Source organism: Zingiber officinale, chromosome 3A (genome assembly GCF_018446385.1).
Source record: "Zingiber officinale cultivar Zhangliang chromosome 3A, Zo_v1.1, whole genome shotgun sequence".
Classification (NCBI taxonomy): Eukaryota; Viridiplantae; Streptophyta; class Magnoliopsida; order Zingiberales; family Zingiberaceae; genus Zingiber; species Zingiber officinale.
In genome coordinates, this window is record NC_055990.1 from 45188560 (window position 1) to 45209776 (window position 21217).

A 21217-nucleotide genomic window follows, 5' to 3' on the forward strand; every position below is an offset into this window, starting at 1 on the left:
TACTACGATTCTGTGCCCTGCTGGATCGCAGACCGAACAGGGTTCTAGCCGTTGCGTCGATCGGCTGAACCCGATCGGTCTGCAGACCGATCCGTGCACCGGAAACGCCGGATGCTCTCGTTTCAGATTGATCGGACGGACGATCGATCGATAGCATACAAGAGCATATCAGATGCTCGATCGGTCACCGACCGATCCAGATCCTCGATATCGAACGGATCGGGGACCGATCCAACTCGATACGAAATCGTAGTTTCGATTTCGAACTTTCGTGCACCGAACGTACCACAACTCACCGACATAGTTTCTAGATACATGAAAAATAATCTAACATTAACCTACATGCGTCCTAAACTGAACAAACTGAATAGTGCATAGTTTTACTGGATTAAAACATTTACCAGCTAAGGATTTAAACCACAAACAAACTAACAATGTAAATACTGGAATTAAGCTGTTTCGACCCCTAGGATCTTTATTCCAAACCCCTTGCACACACACACCTCCATACCATTGTCCTCCAGCCTCCGTTAGTACACTTTTCTTTTACCTGTATCTGCAGTATAAGAAAAGTAGTACCTGTAAGCTAAAGAGCTTAGTAAGAAATCATCTACCTCACAAAAACATGCAACGATGCAAGTATGGTTTCAAAACATGCTATTTGAAAACTGAACTGAGAATGGCAACATGGCATGGCATACAAACATGTACTGAACTGATCATGGCATACAAACAAACTGAGCATAGCATACTGTGTCTGAAACTAAGCATACATACTGAACTGGTCATGCATATACATCTAACTGGTCATGAACTCAAATCATGAAACTTAACTGAGATAATCAACTGAAACTGAAACTGAAACTACGTTAGTGTTTCCATCACTGATTACATATTTGGAAAATTATATATAATAATAGATGAAAATACTAAACATGCTGCTGGGGCCCTGGCAACTGTACTTACTGTGCGCGCATCCCTACGAGACCCGGGATTGCAAGTTCTGAATCCAGCAGGGTTACTAGGTTATCTGAACCTAGGGACGACTGTGGGAGTCCAGCCCATGGATATCTGATCCAAGTACAGTGCCAACTGAATAAAAGTAAAATACTGAATACTGTTTTATCTTACTTTGCTGTTCTAGGTTATCTGAACCTAGAGCTAGGTTATCTGAACCTAGAGGCTACTGTGGGAGCCTACCCAATGGATATCTGATCCATAAAGCTGTAATAACTGATAAATAACTGAATAAAATGTTTCTAATTCATTTTACATGCTGTTAGGACGCCTATTGGTGCATCCTTCGGAACTGAGCATTCTACCGAACGCTTGGTATGCACTAAAAGCACACCCTAAACCGAAAACTGTGAAATTACTGAACTAATGCCAAAACTAACAAGCGAGAGCAATTATACTGCAGGTGAGGGATTTCTTACCTCAATCGCAAGGTTTTCTTACGATTTATTCGCTAGGTTTTTCAGAAAAACTGCTCCGTTCGAGGAACCGCTTACGTCCTCGCGTTCCTCTCGCGGAGAAGAACCGACTTCGTACAAGTGTTGTCGCTGGAAAGTGAACACACGATCCTAGGGAAGGAACCCTAGGTTTCCCTTGCTTTGTTTTGCTGCGCCGAGAGAAAGAAACGGGAGAGGGAGAGGGTCTCGGTGAGGGTTTGGAGAAGGTCACGAACCAATTAGAAATAAACCAACCCACTTAAACCTCCTATTTATATCATGTGGTAATTCCGGTCTAACTCTAATATAAATATAAATGTTTCTCCTTTCTCTCAGCACGGCTCTGCTGGGTTCACTGGTTACTAACATTATCCCTTAAATCATAGGTCTCGGGTTCGACTCCCGCTTAGGCCGTTTTCGTTCCCAATTCTTTTTGCTACTTCCGATACTCGTAAAATTCCGGAAAAATATCTAAAAATTCCACAAAAATCATGGAATAATTCTAAAATAAATTCGGGAATTTTTCGGGCTTTACATTCAGTGCCTTGCCTTTGCCCTTGGCTTGGGACTTTCCTTTGCCTTTGGGCTTGCCCTTGCCCTTATGTTTCTGAACTTTCATAACAGAGTGGGGCTTTGCCTTCTTAAGGTTCAGCACAGCAGTTCTCAACATGCTAAGCAGCTCGGGCAGTGGCTTGTCAATTTCGTTCATATTGTAGTTTAGAACGAATTGACTATAGCTATCCGGCAAGGATTGCAAGATCAGGTCAGTGGCCAGCTCTTCGCCAAGCGGGAATCCCAACCTCTGTAGGTTTTCTATGTACCCAATCATTTTGAGTACATATGGGCCTACGGGAGCCCCATCTGACATCTTGTACTGAAATAGTGCCCTTGAGATCTCAAATCTCTCATGCCGCGCTTGTCCTTGATACAGTTGACGAAGATGTTCAACCATATCATTGTTAGGACCTTCGGATAGCGGCTAGAGAGGGGGGTGTGAATAGCCGACCCAAATTTCTCGTTTCTTCCTACGAATTAGGTTAGCGCAGCAGAAATAATATAATAGAAACGAGAACGAGAAGATCAAACCTTAGACGCAGCGATGTAACGAGGTTCGGAGATGAAACTCCTACTCCTCGGCGTGTCCGTAAGGTGGACGAAGCCTATCAATCCGTCGGTGGATGAGACCCCAGAAAACCGGCTAATATGAACTCCTTCTGGGTGGAGAAACCTCGCCACAATAACTCTTGCAACAGCAAGATAGAAGTACACAAAATACAAAGAAGCACAAGACAATATGAATGTAAAACAAACAAGTTTGCCTTCTCGTTTGGAGTCCGTTGATGAAGCAGCAGCTTCACGGATGCCAGCAGCAGGGAAGCTCATGCGAAGCTTCAAGAAGTATGAGCTCAGCAAAGCTCGCAGAAGGAACCTCGAAGAACTTGCAGAACCAAGAAGAAGATCTTGTAGAGTCGCTCGACTCTTTATATAGCTGAACCTGCAAACCTGTGAAGGCAGAAGAAGACACAGAAGAACGAGATCTAGTCGTTGTCACTCACAACGGCTAGGCCTGGACCGATCAGGCTCCAACCTGATCGGTCCACACTGTCCCTGATCGATCTTGGGGACCGATCAGGCTAAGCCTGGACCGATCGGTCCAGGAGGAGTCTGATCGGTCCCAAGACCGATCAGCCTTTCTCCTTCTTCTCTTCTGTTTGCTTCCTGATCGGTCTTCAGACCGATCAGATAATCCACAGAAGCATTCTGTTTAGTTACTGATCGGTCACCAGACCGATCAGCCGTATCACTGGATCGGTCCCCAGATCGATCCAGAGCTTGGTTTTTCCCAATACCAAGTCCCAAGTCTCCCACACCATCTGGTCAACCTTGACCTGTTGGTACATCATGCTTAGCATCCGGTCACTCCCTTGACCTGCTAAGACTCCCCACCAAGTGTCCGGTCAATCCCTTTGACCCACTTGGACTTTTCTCTTCGTGCCAAGTATCCGGTCACTCCCTTGACCTACTTGACCTTCTCAACACCAGATGTCCGATCATCCTTGATCCATCTGGATTTTTCCTTGCCCGGCTTCACTCACCAGGACTTTCACCTAGCTTCACTCACTAGGGTTTTCACCTGGCTTCACTCACCAGGATTTCCAATCTGCCTGGCTTCACTCACTAGGACTTTTACCTGGCTTCACTCACCAGGATTTCTCCGTCTGCCTGGCTTCACTCACCAGGACTTTCACCTGGCTTCACTCACCAGGATTTTCTATCTGCCTTCCTGGTCTAGAGAACGAGCTACCGAGCCCTCTCTGACCTAGTCCGGAGAACGAGCTACCGAGCCCTCTCCGACTTCGTCCGGTCCAGAGAATGAGCTACCAAGCCCTCTCTGGCCTAGTCCAGAGAACGAGCTACCGAGCCCTCTCTGAACATAGTCCGGAGAACGAGCTACCAAGCCCTCTCCAACTTCCACATGCCAAGCTTCCATACTTGGACTTCTCCGTGCCAAGTCTCCATACTTGGACTTTTCCCGTGCCAAGCTCCCTGCTTGGACTTCTTGAAATAGATCAACTCAAGTCGGGTCAACCAGGTCAACCTTGACCAAGGGTTGCACCCATAACCTCCCAAGTTTTCCAATATTCTTGTCAAACATCAAGATACAACTCTTCTATTCTCGTCAAACATCAGAATAGAACTTTTCTATTCTCGTCAAACATCAAAATACAACTCGAGTCAGGTCAACTCGAGTCAGGTCAACCAGGTCAACCTTGACCTAAGGTTGCACCAACAATCTCCCCCTTTTTGATGTTTGACAAAACCATAATCAAGTTAGGTTAAACCGATAACCTAACTTAGGTTTTCCAATGTTCTTCCTTGAACATTCTTTGGACATTCTCCCATTCTCCCCCTTTTTGACACACATCAAAAAGGGTAAATCAAGGTCAAGAGTTTCTTCCTAATGAGAGTCACATACCTTTCATTGAAACTCTTAATTTCCCCCTTGATACTAAGGTCAACAATTAACTTAGTGATAATCCCATATCACTCAAGTCTTTAGGAGTAAAAACTCCCCCTTGACTAATAGGTAAATCTCCCCCTAAAGGTTAACTCCCCCTTGACCATTGCACCAACAATGTCTTGGAGAGTTTCAAAACTTTAGAAATCTAAACCACCAACTTCCATAGCTGAAATTTCAGTCAACAGTCAAAAAATCAGCATTTGGCACGCTCTGATCAGTCACCAGACCGATCAGCCTTCACTGGATCGGTCACCAGACCGATCCACACTCTCCTGGATCGGTCCTAGTGACCGATCCACACTTTCCTGGACCGATCAGAATCCTCTCTGATCGGTCCACAAGGCTGATATCAGAATTTCTGATTTTCCTCCCGAAATTCAGAAACTCCTAGAAAATTCCAGAAAATTCAAAAAAATTGTAAAACTTTGAGGATACATTCCTCATAACATATACTATCAAGAAAAAAATAGTTTTCTATGAAAATAACTTCCATTTTCAAATCTTGATACAAAGTTCAAAAGATTTTGAAATAACTCAAAGTTAATCAATCTTTGTATCAACTTACTCAATGATGAATGCTATCACTAGAAAAGCTTCATCAAGGTTTTTCAAATCAACTTTGAAATGATTTTAAACCATTTAATTTAGGACCACAATCTTAGGGCTAAGTGTACATGACTTGTACACAAGCTTTCCCTATGATCCTCCATTTTGAATTAGGCTCATCTAGGTACAAGAACTATGCACCTTGATCCTAACTCATGATCCTAATATCTTACACACATCTAAGGTGTATCAAACACATCCAAGTCAATTTTGATGTGAGATATGGTTTAGGTCATCTTAATCTAAGTTCTCATGCATTTTCTAAACAACAATTTGATCTCCATATCAAATTGAGTTTTTATCCTTAAATCAATTTAATTGATCATTAATACAAGAGATGATGACATGGCATACAATAATATCATAAGTGGAAACATGTGCCAATGTCATGATGTCATGTCATAAAGTATGAAACTTAAATAAAGCATGACATATACCTAACCTAAGTATTATCATGACATTTCAAATGATAATAAGTTAAATATGATATCATGACATGCCATATGGCAAACAATACATGGCAAATAATATATAAAGGCATAGAAAATACCTAATTCTAGCCTTAGTTGCCATTTTTGATAATTTTGATCATTTTGCCATAAATTCCATATTCCTAAGTGTAATAGACCTAAAATCATATACTAAAGATTTTTAGATCACTATGTGCCAATTAGATTGACCCTAGAGAATTCCTCAAATATGATTGGCACATCCTAATCACCTTAGGAATAACTTTTAATTTCATTTTCAAGGCTTGATTACACCTTGAAAATTCCTAAAGTGCCACCTTTTGTCATGAATAGATTAACTACCTATTCAATTAAGGTTGGCACACTCTAATCCATCTAGCGTGATGGAATCATGCTCTTAGGAACCCAATACCTATTTGAGCTCATTGGGTTCACTAAATATTCACTAGGGATGACTTCCCTAGCAACCCTCCTAATGACCCTCTTAGGCTTTAAAGCCTTGGCCATTTGGGACTCATCAAGATCAACTCTAGGGGTGACTCCCCTTGTGACCTTGGTGATGGTCTTCCTAGCCCTAGGTCTTGTTCCATAATCGAATGGAACATTATGGTAAGTGGGCTTGACTACTTGAGACTTAGGTTTGTGACTCAAACCTCTCATGTCCTTGGGCTTTTGCTTTTGACCCTTAGACCCTAGAGTTGACTTCTCTAAATTCTTAAGGGCCTTTTCTAAATTGTCAAGTCTTGACCTCAAGACTTGATTTTCCTTTTCTAATACCTCAAGTTTTAATTTGTCATTTATCTATGAGGTATTCCTAGGCATATGTCTAGTTGTTTTGGGATTTCTACCTAGGTTCTCCTTAGCCTTAGATGAGTTAATTCTAGGGTTAGCATTTCTAGAACTGTCCTTACCTAGGCTAACATGTTTGGCACCTAAGCACATGTATTGATTTCTATTGTTATCATGCCTATCTTTATTGACAATTGCAACAAAACTACTATTAACATGTGTCTTATTCAAATTGCAAGAATGTGCCTTAAAGGTTACCTTAGGGTTTGCCTTAGCTCCCCCTATCGATGTGCTCGGTCTCTTGTCCTTGTGAGGTTGCCTCCCCCTCGGACACTGGCTCCTATAGTATCCCCTTTGCTTGCATTGGAAACACACTACATGCTCCTTGCCCTTGCGTATCAGGACTCCGGCCTCCTTGACCTTTGGCGCCGGTGGAGTCTTCCTAATCCTCTTTGGACATTTACTCTTGTAATGCCCAAATTCCCTACATTCAAAGCACATTATATGTAATTTACTTGAAAGTAAATTGCTTGAGTTACCTAGGGTTGAGGATGGTTGTATGCTTTCTTCTTCATCCCTTCCGGAAGTAGAGGCTTCTTCTTCTTGCTCCAATCTTGAAGAAGAACTCTCCTCCTCCTCTTCCTTAGATGTTGAGTAGCCCTCAACTTCTAATTCCTTTCCTCCATGATGTGAGCTACTTGGCTCACTTGACTCCTCTTCATGACTTGAATTGGAGCTCTCCTCATGAAACTTAGCCAAGTTGTTCCACAACTCCTTGGCATCTTTGTATCCACCTATCTTACACAAGATATCATTAGGTAATGAAAATTCAAGGATTTTCGTTACCTCGTCGTTGATTGTGGATTGGTGGATTTGTTCCTTCGTCCACTTCTTCTTCTCGAGAGGTTCTCCCTTTCTATCCACCGGAGGAGTAAAACCTACTCGTACACAATTCCAATTCACTAGGTTAGTCATAAGAAAATACTTCATTCTTACCTTCCAATATGCGAAGTCGTCGCGATCGTAGAAGGGTGGAATCGTGATGTCTTCTCCAAGTAGATCCATTCTCTAGCTTGTGCTCCCCCGGGTGTTAATCCGACGAAGAGCAACCTGGCTCTGATACCACTTGTTAGGACCTTCGGATAGCGGCTAGAGAGGGGGGTGTGAATAGCCGACCCAAATTTCTCGTTTCTTCCTACGAATTAGGTTAGCGCAGCGGAAATAATATAATAGAAACGAGAACGAGAAGATCAAACCTTAGACGCAGCGATGTAACGAGGTTCGGAGATGAAACTTCTACTCCTCGGCGTGTCCGTAAGGTGGACGAAGCCTATCAATCCGTCGGTGGATGAGACCCCAGAAAACCGGCTAATATGAACTCCTTCTGGGTGGAGAAACCTCGCCACAATAACTCTTACAACAGCAAGATAGAAGTACACAAAATACAAAGAAGCACAAGACAATATGAATGTAAAACAAACAAGCTTGCCTTCTCGTCTGGAGTCCGTTGATGAAGCAGCAGCTTCACGGATGCCAGCAGCAGGGAAGCTCATGCGAAGCTTCAAGAAGTATGAGCTCAGCAAAGCTCGCAGAAGGAACCTCGAAGAACTTGCAGAAGCAAGAAGAAGATCCTGTAGAGTCGCTCGACTATTTATATAGCTGAACATGCAAACCTGTGAAGGCAGAAGAAGACACAGAAGAACGAGATCTAGCCGTTGTCACTCACAACGGCTAGGCCTGGACCGATCAGGCTCCAACCTGATCGGTCCACACTGTCCCTAATCGGTCTTGGGGACCGATCAGCACTCTGGACCGATAAGCTATGTCCTGATCGGTCCAGAGGAGTCTGATCGGTCCCAAGACCGATCCCTTCTTCTCTTCTGTTGCTTCCGATCGGTCTTCGACCGATCGATAATCCATGAAGCATTCATTTAGTTACCGATCGGTCACCGCATCGATCACCAGACACCGATCGGTCCCCGGATCGATCCGAGCTTGGTTTTTCCAATACCAAGTCCCAAGTCTCCCACACCATCTGGTCAACCTTGACCTGTTGGTACATCATGCTTAGCATCCGGTCACTCCCTTGACCTGCTAAGACTCCCCACCAAGTGTCCGGTCAATCCCTTTGACCCACTTGACTTTCTCTTCACCAGTATCCGGTCACCCTTGACCTACTTGACCTTCTCAACACCAGATGTCCGATCATCCTTGATCCATCTGGATTTTTCCTTGCCCGGCTTCACTCACCAGGACTTTCACCTAGCTTCACTCACTAGGGTTTTCACCTGGCTTCACTCACCAGGATTTCCAATCTGCCTGGCTTCACTCACTAGGACTTTTACCTGGCTTCACTCACCAGGATTTCTCCGTCTGCCTGGCTTCACTCACCAGGACTTTCACCTGGCTTCACTCACCAGGATTTTCTATCTGCCTTCCTGGTCTAGAGAACGAGCTACCGAGCCCTCTCTGACCTAGTCCGGAGAACGAGCTACCGAGCCCTCTCCGACTTCGTCCGGTCCAGAGAACGAGCTACCAAGCCCTCTCTGACCTAGTCCAGAGAACGAGCTACCGAGCCCTCTCCGACTTCCACATCTGGTCCAGAGAACGAGCTACCGAGCCCTCTCTGACCATAGTCCGGAGAACGAGCTACCAAGCCCTCTCCGACTTCCACATGCCAAGCTTCCATACTTGGACTTCTCCGTGCCAAGTCTCCATACTTGGACTTTTCCCGTGCCAAGCTCCCTGCTTGGACTTCTTGAAATAGATCAACTCAAGTCGGGTCAACCAGGTCAACCTTGACCAAGGGTTGCACCCATAACCTCCCAAGTTTTCCAATATTCTTATCAAACATCAAGATACAACTCTTCTATTCTCATCAAACATCAGAATAGAACTTTTCTATTCTCGTCAAACATCAAAATACAACTCGAGTCAGGTCAACTCGAGTCAGGTCAACCAGGTCAACCTTGACCTAAGGTTGCACCAACAATCGTAAGCGCCCATCAACTCATGTTGCTTCTGAAGCTCAGAGTTCATGGTCGCGAGCATTAGACACGACACATCTAATGTGTCATCTTGATGCTTCTTGTAAGCATCTCGGTCAGCTCGCGCGGCAGTGGCACGAGGAGCCTCCGAAATGGGCTGCTCCAGAACATACAGTTTACGTTCCTGAGTGAGAACTATTCTCAAGTTCATGTTCCAGTCCAAGAAATTTGCTCCGTTGAGCTTGTCCTTCTCAAGGACAGAACGCAGGGAGAAAGAGTTCGTATTCGACGTCATGGTTATCTACAACAGAAAAATACAGAAAATAAATATCATATTCTTTTAAATCATTTAATTAGGCCTTCAACTAAATGATGCTCCCACTGAATTCTATAATTCATGTGGGACAAGATCCACATCATACTAACCCTTGAGTTAGCTTTGGCTAATACGCCCAAGATTTAGTATGATCGGTAGGTAACGATTTACCAATTACATATCTATGCAACTCTTGTTTATAGGATCATTATCCGCAGTTATATTAAAACTTGAGTTAGCTTTGGCTAATACGCTCAAGAATTAATATAAATGTGATTTATGTCCTATCTTTCCAACCGTTGGAAGAATGCCTACAGTTAAACTTGATTTAACTAGTTGTATTCAATCAAATTGAGTCTCTACTCACCCATGCGTTGATAGGCGGGACCAAGATTGTCCCTCCGTACCCTACCAAGATAATATGTGTTGCTCTGCTTTGGCAGATTCAACAACACATGTGATCGAGGTAGTGATAGGTATCACGGCATGGTAGGCATTTGAGTTGACGCGATTGAGATCTAATCTAATCGAGAGGGTGCATCTTGTACACGATTTAGATCTAATCTAATTGTTAGGCACTAATTAATTACTAATTATGCATCACATACACACAAGCAATTAATTAAATTATTTGTGATTAGTCATGGCCCTACTATGATCTTCTCAAGCCAATGAGAAGATCGGATGGTCAACCTAAGGTCAACAGCTTCTCAAGCTCCTTCCTTTGACCACCTTGTGTTGCTCGCGCTCTCCTCGTAACTCCGTCTCGAGTGGACCTTCCACCGCTCCAATTTTGTACATTACAATTTTTGAAACTTGAGTTACATTCGAGTCTAAACTAATTTACAACAAGAATAAATGGAGAAAGGCACGACGCGCAGGTCGCGTATCAAGTATACAGCACACACAACACAAATGACGGCGCGCAGGCCGTAATATGAATTACAACACATTTCCAATAAAATTGGGTCTTTTTGGGTCATGACTATCACAAAATAATACAAATAATACATAATTCTAAATTATGTATTTTCTATAATTTTCTGTAATTTTTTCTACAATTTTTACTAGTAAAAATTCCCGGCGGTCCCGTTTAGCGGTTTTCGGACGCAATCGCGGAACGAATCCCCTTGCTGGGCCAGGGGCAGCACCCCTACCCGCGATCTAACCATCGCGAGTGTCCCTAAGCAATCCTACAGCGCCTTAGCCCGCTGTCTCAAAAATTTTTGGGGCGAAACCTTGTCGTTTCGGAAAAATCTTCTCGGTAGTCGAAGCCTACAAGTGTCGAAACACTTGTGCTTCGCTTCTGCGAGAAAAATACCCATAAAAATCATAAAATTACAGAAAGTTACAGAACTTATATTTTTCATAAAAAATCAAATTAAACTCGTACTCGCTTCGCACGTGGCTCTGATACCACTGTTGGGTCTTTGGGGCCGCGAAAACCGCTTTTTCGCGTCGCGGAAACCCCGAAACCCCCATGCCACCGGATCCGTGCGAAGTAAAATAAAACAAAAATTCGAGTACGAGTTTACTAAAACCTAGATCTACATTAAGAGAAGATCTTTACCCTTGGTGCGAAGCTCTTCACGCATCCCGCTCTTCCAAGTGATGTCGGATCTCGAGGTTGTCAAGTGTACAACCCTCTAGAAGTATCCACACGAACAAATAGGTGGAGAAACCTAACACAAAGGTGTGCTAGCACCTTGGTAAGGTTTGGCCAAGAGAGGAAAGGGAGAGCAAGAAGAGAGAGCAAGGAAGAAGATGAAGTGAATGAGCCTTGAATGAAAAATGAATTTTTCATTCCTCACAAAAGTGGCCGGCCACCTCTTGGAGTTGTAACTCCTTTTCATTAAATGTGGAGGCCATTAAAGAGGGGACTTGTAACCTCCATGAGGTGGCACACACATGTGCCAACTATGATGATGTGGCATATTATCATTGGCCACTTAATGCCAACTCACAAATGAGGTGACAAATGGTCAAGTCAAACTTGACCTTTCATCTTCCTTCTCAAGTCAAGTCAAACTTGACCAAATCTCTCTCATGGTTGATCTAATCTAACCATTTGATTCAAACCAATTTAATATAATGAACCTAATTAATTTAATTAAGTTGATTCAATGAGTCATAATCTAAATTAGACTCATTGAACACATGAATCAACTTGAGTCCAACTCAATTAGCACAATTAGGATTACTCTTAATCCAATTTGATTCATCACATAAATCTAATCCTCTTGGTTCATCATATGAACCTAATCTCCATCTAATTGTCCTTAGTGTGTGACCCTATAGGTTCTTGTAACGTTGGCAATGCCCCTAAACCCATTTAGGAGCATAAGTAATGAGCGGTATCTAGCAACACATCATTACTACCCAAGTTACAAGAATGTTGAGATCCAACATCACCTTGTGACTACTAATTGTGACTCCTCACAATATATGACAAGTGTCCTTCTATCCTAGACATCTAGATTGATCAATATGAGGCATAGACCGTGTCATCCTCTAACCAATCTAAATCTTGAACTCCAAGTAGACTCACTAAATCAAATGAGCTCAATATCTCATACTGACTCATTTGGGCATGGCCATGCACTTCGTGGTCTCACTCTATCAAGAATATCGATGTCTCTCCCGTCATATAGGAGGGATAGATCTCATCTACATCACTCACATCCCTCTGCATAATTCGTTACATACCTAGTAATCGCCTTTATAGTCCACCCAGTTACGGGTGGCGTTTGACGAAACCAAAGTACATAACTACTTATGTAGGGATCCATGGTGATTTCAGGTCTAAGGACTAGTAGTTATACTAATAGTCACATGAGAAAGTATATGACACTCATATAACGATCCATGATACTTTCTCATGGCGGGCCATTCAGTATACATTCTCCAATGCATACCCATGTGTCAACTTGATATCTCTATATCCATGACTTGTGAGATCAAGTCATCGAGTTGACCTACATGCTAGTCTCATCGCATTAACATTGTCCCTGAATGTTAATACTCGACTAGGAATGATTAAGAGTAGTGTTCCCTATATCATCTCACTATCGATTCAACCAATCGATTGATATAGGTAAGAACCTTCTACTCAAGGACGCTATTATACTTAGTTTATTTGGCACCAATACAAGTAAGTATAATAGCCAAAAACAAATGCCTTTATTTATATAAGAATATGATACAACAAGTCCATAATACAATCAATTCAATGACTCTGCCATGATACAACGGTCACTCAACAACTCTGCCACATTAGACGCGCCTTCAATGTGATTGGAGGTGCCTCGATACTGTTCATCTAAGGCACCTCAGGCACATTGGAGGTGCCTCAGGTCCCGAATGTAGAAGTTTTGCTACCAAAGCTCGAGGCGCCTTCAAAGCCATTAAAGGTGCCTCGAGCATTGTTCATTCGAATGGTTAATTACTGTATTGACCATTATTTTTCCCATGCTCGCTTGGGTGATACTCCGACCATCCAGAATTGAGCTCACCTGAACCCAACTCTGGCCTCCTTCTCAAGCATGCTTCCTCCTCGGCTTCTCAACCCTCAGATGAGCCACACACGCTCCTTCTCATCCATAGGTGTACTCTTCCGCAGCTTCTTGTCGCTCAGATGTACCAAGCCCGTCGACTTGTTTCCCATGTCATTTTTCTCACTCATCGTGTCTTCTGCTCGACTTCTTGTGTTCCAAAGTTCATGCATACTTAGACACAAGGCATCAAAAGATACAAGACCTAACCTAACTCGGTTGATCACATCAAAACTAACCTGGAGTACTTACAATCTCCTCCTTTTGATGTACATCAACTCAAGTTAAAGTTAGGGTTAAAAAAATAAGTAAAAAATAATTATAACTTAAATATGGCAATTAAACAGAATTTTTTAAATTGCACCTAAATAAATATGCCAAAAAAAATAAAACCTCACCCAAAACTTGATATCTATTTATTTTCACCCTTTAATCACATCAAAAATTAATGGGAAAAAATAATAGCAAAAAAATATGAAAATAAATATTAGGGTTTGGTTACAAAACATCTAAACTCCTATATTTTTACCAAAATATTTTGTCACAGAAAATAATTTTTAAGAGATATTTTTTATTATTTCAAAAAAATAAAAATTATTTTTAAGCCATGAAAAATTCTAAAAATATTTATCAATGTTAAACAGAAGCATTCAGACCAGAATAAAATTTTTTTATGAAAATACTATTTCCTTTCATATCTAAAATGAATACTTTGGTATAGAAATATGTATTTTTAAAATTTATCAATTAAAAATATTTTCAGACTTTAAAAAATCTTGATCATTTTTATAAGCATATAAAATAAAATTTTTATACATATAAAAATTTAAAAAATTTAAAATAAATTTTCACAAATTTTTAATTATAAAGACCTTGTTTTCGGTAAAAAAATCATAATAATTTAAACAACTATCAAAAAATTTTAAAATAATTTCTAGCAATAGAAAACATAATGTTTTAATACATAAAAAATTAATATTTTTAAAAATAAATTATCAAAATAATTTTAATTTTAAAAATCTAATTTTAGCAAAAAAATCATAAAAAATAATATAACTTTTTAAAAAAATAAAACTTTTTCTGTTAGTTGATAATATTTTTATTTTTTATAAAAAAATTTGGATAGGAAATATGAAGAGAAGGTATATGAAATAATTAATTTTACCGAAATAAGTCAAAACAATTCAAATTTCTAACTAATTATTTAGCAATCTAACATGTTAAGATTGATTTTGGAACCCAAAATAAGTTCCTACCTACTAGGTTTATCAAGTATTTTTCTAAGAATAGAATTTTTATTAACTTTTATAATTTGACCCATATAAATTTTTAAATACTAGTTAAGTCCTTTATAATTTCTAAAGTTTGAACTATAAGTAAAGTTTGAATTTCCGTATGCAGAATTCTTTTCTAAACATTCTATTTTTTCTTTTAATTTTGTATTTTTAGTTTGAATTTTGTCAAAATGTTCTAACAAGCATGCATTAGCTATGTTTACTTTTAATTCAATGTTATCCTTTTAAAAATTAATATATTTGGTTTGTAATTTGCATAAAAATCTAAATAACATTTGTACTGCATCATACAAGTGATCAGGAAGTAAGAATCGTATCTCACTTACTGTTTTAGACTTGTAGTTCAGTGCTCCCCCTTCATCGATGCTCTCGATGCTCATGTTAGATGAGCTTTCTTCATCTTTATCTTCTTGATGACTTGTCATAAGTACAAATCTGACGTAGGCCTCAATCTCAGACTCTGATGATGACTCATTCCACATGGCTTTTAGATTCTTGTACTTCGTCCATCTTGGCCCTTTTTCTTTCTTTCTCCCTTTTCTTTAGCTTCGAACAATTATCGTTGATGTATCCTTTTTCTTGGCAGTTGTAGCAATGAACCTTCCTTTTGTCTTGTAGTACCTTTGTTTCCTATTTCTGATCAAAATTATTAGTTTTAAAAAGCTTACTAAACTTTCTTATCATGTAGACTTTTTCATTTTCATCAAGCGATGATTTTGACTCTAGCTGATACTTCTTGTTGGCTTTTAGCACGATATTCTTATTCAGCTCCATTCTTAGTCCTATACATCGAGATTAGTGAAGTTCTACTATAGAAAATAAACTTTCTAAGGTACTTACCTCCAGATCTTTGGAAATATAATAGGAATCTACTATCGATGTCCAGTCCGAGGTCCTCGGAAATGCGTTTAGAGTATATCTTAGAGAATCTTGATTTGTTACTGTTTCTCTGAGGTTGGTTCGTTTGGTGATCAACTCCTTAAGCTTCGAATGTAGTTGAGTGACTGACTCTTTATTTTCTAATCAGAGATTGCTGAGTTTATTTTGGAGCACATCTCTTTCGCCAATTTGGCTTCTGAGACTCCTTCATTCAACTCTAGGAATTTTTCCCCGAGTTCTTTCATTGAGTTGTAAGCGCCGATTTGATTGACATATTGAGGTGGTAGTACGCTCAAAAGGTGGAATTTGGACTTGCCGTTTTCCATGAACTTAGTTTACTATTTTTTGTTCCAGATATGCTCTTCCTTTTCTTCTCCATTCTCATCTATAGGGACTTCAAAATCATATTTCATAGTTAGTAAAATATCAAAATCAATTTTAAAGTATACCTTCATTTTTAGCTTCCATAGCGCGAACTCCCCCTCAAATTTTGACTAGTAGATGCTAGATTCAGTCATTTCCTTGTTGGTTCAGTTGATGGTTAGTCCTTCTAAAATTGTTAGATTCTGATACCAATTGTAGATCCCAATAGACCGTCTAGAGGGGGTGAATATCCCTAAAAAGAAGTTAGAACAATTTCTCTTGCTTTTGCTTTAGCAAGGATGCACAATTAATTAATCAAAAATAATTAACATAAAATAAAATAAATAAAATAAGAGGACTCAAGTTTTTTTACTTAGTTACAATCGAGATAATTTTTAATCTAAAGAAGTTGAAAACTTCACTAAAAATCTTCTTCATAAAGGCGGAGTAGCCTCTTACGGTCTTTAAAAGCTCAGAAATAGTTAGGAAGAAGAATACAATAATTGATTGATTAATTTCTAACTCCATGGGACTTTTTATAGCGTACTGAAAAAAGTTACTATTGCGCTAACATAGCTTAGAGGTGCCTCCAAAGGCATCCAAGGGCGCCTCCAAGTGGATAAAGTTTTATCCACACAATAATGATCACTCAACAGCTCTACTGCGTTAGGGGCGCCTTCAATGTGATTGGAGGCACCTCAGCACTATTCATTCGAGGTGCCTCAGGTACATTGGAGGTGCCTCAAGAATTGTTTATCTGAATGGGCAATTGTCATGTTGACCATTCTTTTTCCCATGCTTGCTCAGGTGATGCTCCAATCATCCGATATTGAGCTCACCTAAACCCAACTCCTATCTTTTCCTTGAGCAGGCCTCCTCCCTGGCTTCTTGTCCCTTTGATGTGTTATACGCATTCCTTCTCGTTCATTGATATAATCTTTCGTAACTTCTCATCCCTTGGATGCACCAAGCCCATCGACTCATTTCCCGTGCCACCTTTCTCACTCGTTGCATCTTCTGCTCGACTTCTTATGCTCCTAAGTTCCTACACACTTAGACACAAGGTATTAAAAGACACAGGACCTAACTTAACTCGATTGATCTTATCAAACTAATATGGGGGTACTTGCACACTCGACACTGCTAATCGATTCAGCTTTTGCCCAATCGATTACCATGTCAGCCGACTGTTTGAACACCTGCAGAATGACTCTTTTTCAAATCTCGAATCGATTGGTGAGTCATACCAATTGATTCTATAACTTCTAATTGATTGACTAATCAATTCAGAAGCCTATTGTTCTCTCACAAAATCTCCCAATCAATTAAGTCATAGTTGTAATCGATTAAGTAACTTCTTAATCGATCAGTTGATCAATCAAGAGTGCTTCTGTTCATGAAGAAGAAGCTTCCCAATAGATTACCCAATCATTTAGCTTCAGGCTGGATCGATTACCTAATCGATCCAAAGCCCTTCTGTTTCGAGAAGAATATCTCTCAATCAATCACCTGATCAATTGGCTTTAGGCTGAATTGATTACCTAATCGATCCATAGCTCTTCTATTTCATGAAGAACATCTACCAATCAATCACATAACTTTGGACTAATCGATTACCCAATCGATTGCCCAACCCTAATCCCTTAAACCTAGTTTTATGGTTCCTTTACCAAACCTAAAGCCTTCCATGACTTGTTGGGACATCTCATTACCTAACATATAGTAAATCTTAACCTGCCAAGATTTTTTTACCAAGTGTCCAATCAACGCTTGACTAATTTAGACTTTCCCTTGCCTAGTTCCCAACTAGGACTTCTCTCATGCCAAGTGTTTGGCTCCCAACTAACCCATCTTGAAATTAACCTAGTTCTACTAGGACTTCCCTTGTACAAAATGTTTAGCTCTCAGCTAACCCACCTTAGAATTAACCTAGTTCCCAACTAGGTTTGCCTAATCCCACTTGAACTTCTCTTATGCCAAGTGTTTAGCTCCCAGCTAATCCACCTTGGACTAAACCTAATTCCTAACTAGGTTTTCCTAACTTCTAGTTCAGACTTTGCTAGTCAAGTCTCTGATTAATCTTGTCCTACTTGACTTTCCATTCACACATATTATCCAAACATTGAAACTCAAGCTTGAGCCAACCCGAACTTAGTTAACTTGACCAATCTTGACCTAAGAAAGATTGCACTAACAAAGGAGTATGTTCATAGTGGCGTTATGTACATAATGTAGATCCTTGGATTAGTCATCTTAAAGAGGTGGAGACCAAGTAAATCGTTGGTGTTAGCATTGTAGAGTCTTCACTTTGAATTTTCACAGTAAATCATCATCAAAGAAGAGAGTGAAGCTATTCTTTCCCCCTCTAGCTCTCTACATGTTCTAACAAGTATTAGAGTGAGGTCACTCTTCATTGGACTAACCGTGGGAAGAAGCAAGAGCTAGAGGAAGAAGAAATTGAAAGTTGAAGTTCTAATTTTCAACAAGTCAAAGACTTATCATTGAGGAGCTCAACTTCGAAATGTATTTTTGAGATGGATTCAGATATGACACTCAAGCATCTCCACCATTCAAATTGGTAAGCTTCGATATTTAGAAATCAAGAATTGAGAATTACTTCATAATGGACATAGAGCAATGGTTTGCTCTAATAGAGGGATTTCAAGCTCTAATGGATAGCAAAGCAAAACTTCTCAAGAATAAGAAATGGACCGAGGAGCAAATCAAAAGATCTAAGGCAAATGAGAAGGTAATCAAATTGTTCGCTAATTTTGTGCCTAACAGTCTCTCATGTAAAATTGAATAATATTAAGAAGCTAATGAACTATGGAGCAAATTGGCAAGGATTCATGAAGATCCATCTGTTAGAATCCAATTGCAGCAGAATACATATATTAAAATCAGATTTTTGCCTTAAATCATGGATCTCTTTGTAGTACATATAGCTTTAAACAAAATAACATGAAATGAAACATACCTCATAGTCCTCGATAGATGTGAACAATATCACAAACAAATGAGAGTCTCGCGTGTGACTCCTCTAGCAGTATCCACGTATACTAGATAATGAACGTGACATGATCCGTTAGGTGCTAGCCTCTCAGATCGACAAAACCTTTTAAAGCACTATGGATCTGAAGAAGTGTCTCCGAAGGAGTAGGTTGCCAAAAGCTTCAAAGGAGAAGTGGAGAGAGAGTTTTTTTAAAGATAATTTTATGGATGGCTACTTATAGTCTCCAAGGAAGATGAAGAGGTATGACTCTTCAAATTTTCTATTAATTATCATGATGGTGGTTGTTCAAATTCTTCATTAATCAGCTTGATTGTGACTATTCAAATTCTCAATTAATCATCATGATGGTGTCTATTCAAATTATCTATTAATCATCATGATTGTGGCTACCAATAACTCCACTCTCTCCTTTTTAGATCAAATAAATCTATATTTGATCTTTATCTGTTCTAGCTTATGAAATTTCTAAAATAATAAATAATTAAATTAATTCTAATTCAAAAATAATAAATTGATTAATTTTAGTATCAACTAAAATAATCAATTATAGATAATATTTATGTCTATGTGTTATGCATGTGACCCTCTAGGTTTTATACATAAAGGCAGTATAAATTCATACATAGATTATGGTAACCATCTAGTAATAGTGTTTAGTCACCCAACATGATAAAATATTAGTTAAAAACTATAAACAACCATGAATCCATTACTGTGTAATTCAATCTTTTCATATAACCTATATCCCAATTAATTCAGTGTACTATGCATTATCACCAAATTAATTGTTTTACTTGATTTTTATGATATAATATACTCCTCTTGAATGATAAATCATTCCTCCCATGGCTATAGATTTTAAGTCCCTAATATCTCTATCAAAAGGCCAAGATGTTAACTCCTAATCCAAGAGAGCGATGAATCCTCTATTGACTCAATACTATTCTCTCTACACTTTTTGTCATACACCCAACAATTGTATTAATCATAATCTGATTAAAGACTACTTTTAACAATGTCAAAGTACATAACTCCACGCATAGAATAAATGAAGGTCTCAAGTCAAAAGATCAGTTACACTCATTTATTAGAGGAACGACCAATGATGCTTAATATAGGTCTTCTCTCAAGTGGGTCATGTCCAGTGTACCTCTAAACTCAAGGCACCCCAAGTATAACTTAGATATCCATCCATCGGTCTATCTTGACCTTGTCAAACTCATCATTGATCTAGATGTTCATATCCCCTTTCAATATCTATTCGATCAATGATTATTTTTAGATTAATATACCCATTAATGCTTGAAACTTTATTATTAATTATATACTTATAGAAAAGTAAATGATTAACGATAAATACTTGCCTTTATGAAATAATTATCCATAAATTTATAAAAGAGTCTTGGCACATAAGGGCACACACTAACACCATCCTCAACGTAAAGTAATGAAAAAGGCAAAGAGGAAAACTCTTTGTTTCAAATACATGAGGATTCGAAAGTTAAAAGTGTTCAACATCCGAGGCTAAAGTTGAAAAGGTTGTTGGAGCAATCCCAATGGTCTGTGGGACCATGTGTTTTGGTGTTTGGGCAAAGGGTTTAAGTTAGGATTACCCTCATTATTTGATATGTGTATGTGAGTGTGCAGGTTTGCAGGATAGACATGTGATTCAGCTTGATGGCTTCGGGTCCGGTGAAGAATGGAGCATCCGAGAGACCGTGGACAAGGCAGTAAAGTGCTCCAGGTCTCTTGTGTCCAAGTGTTCTTGGTTGGTGTTGTGGTGAGGTTTCTCCACCCACAAGGAGTTGCTTGAGTAGCCAGAGTTTGCCGGGGGCTAATCCACCGAAGGATCGGGATCGTCCACCTTACGGACAGCCGTGGAGTAGGAGCACCATCTCCGAACCACGTTACATCGACGTGCATTGGTTTACTTGTTCTTTTCTTTGTCATTAGCTTTTGTATTCGTTATTAGTATTTGTATTTTCGCTTGCGCACTAACGAATACGTAGGAAGCGAGTAATTGGGGGTGTCGTCCATTCAACCCCCCTTCTAGTCGGCCGCAAGACCTCCAACAAGTGGTATCAGAGCGAGGATGCTCTCTATTGGACTAACCGCCAAGGAGGCAAAAGATGACCGGCTTGATTGAACCGCCAAAGTTTGAAGGCGGAGGCTTATGGGACATCATATATTGGATGATGAAGATAGAGGTCTTCTTCAACATGGATTGGGACACCATGATGGTGGTCAAAGAGCCGTTTGAAGTCCCAAAGGACAAGAAAGGAAATAAGCTCCGATCACGACATTGGACGGAGGAGCAAACCACATGATCAAAGGCAAATTCAAAGGTAATATCAATTTTAATTGATATGTTGCCTAATGATGTTGTGAGTCGTGTAGGTAAATATGAGAATGCCCATGAATTATGGAGTAAAGTGAAGAAATTTCCATGGGAGAAATTTTTACCTACACAAGAAG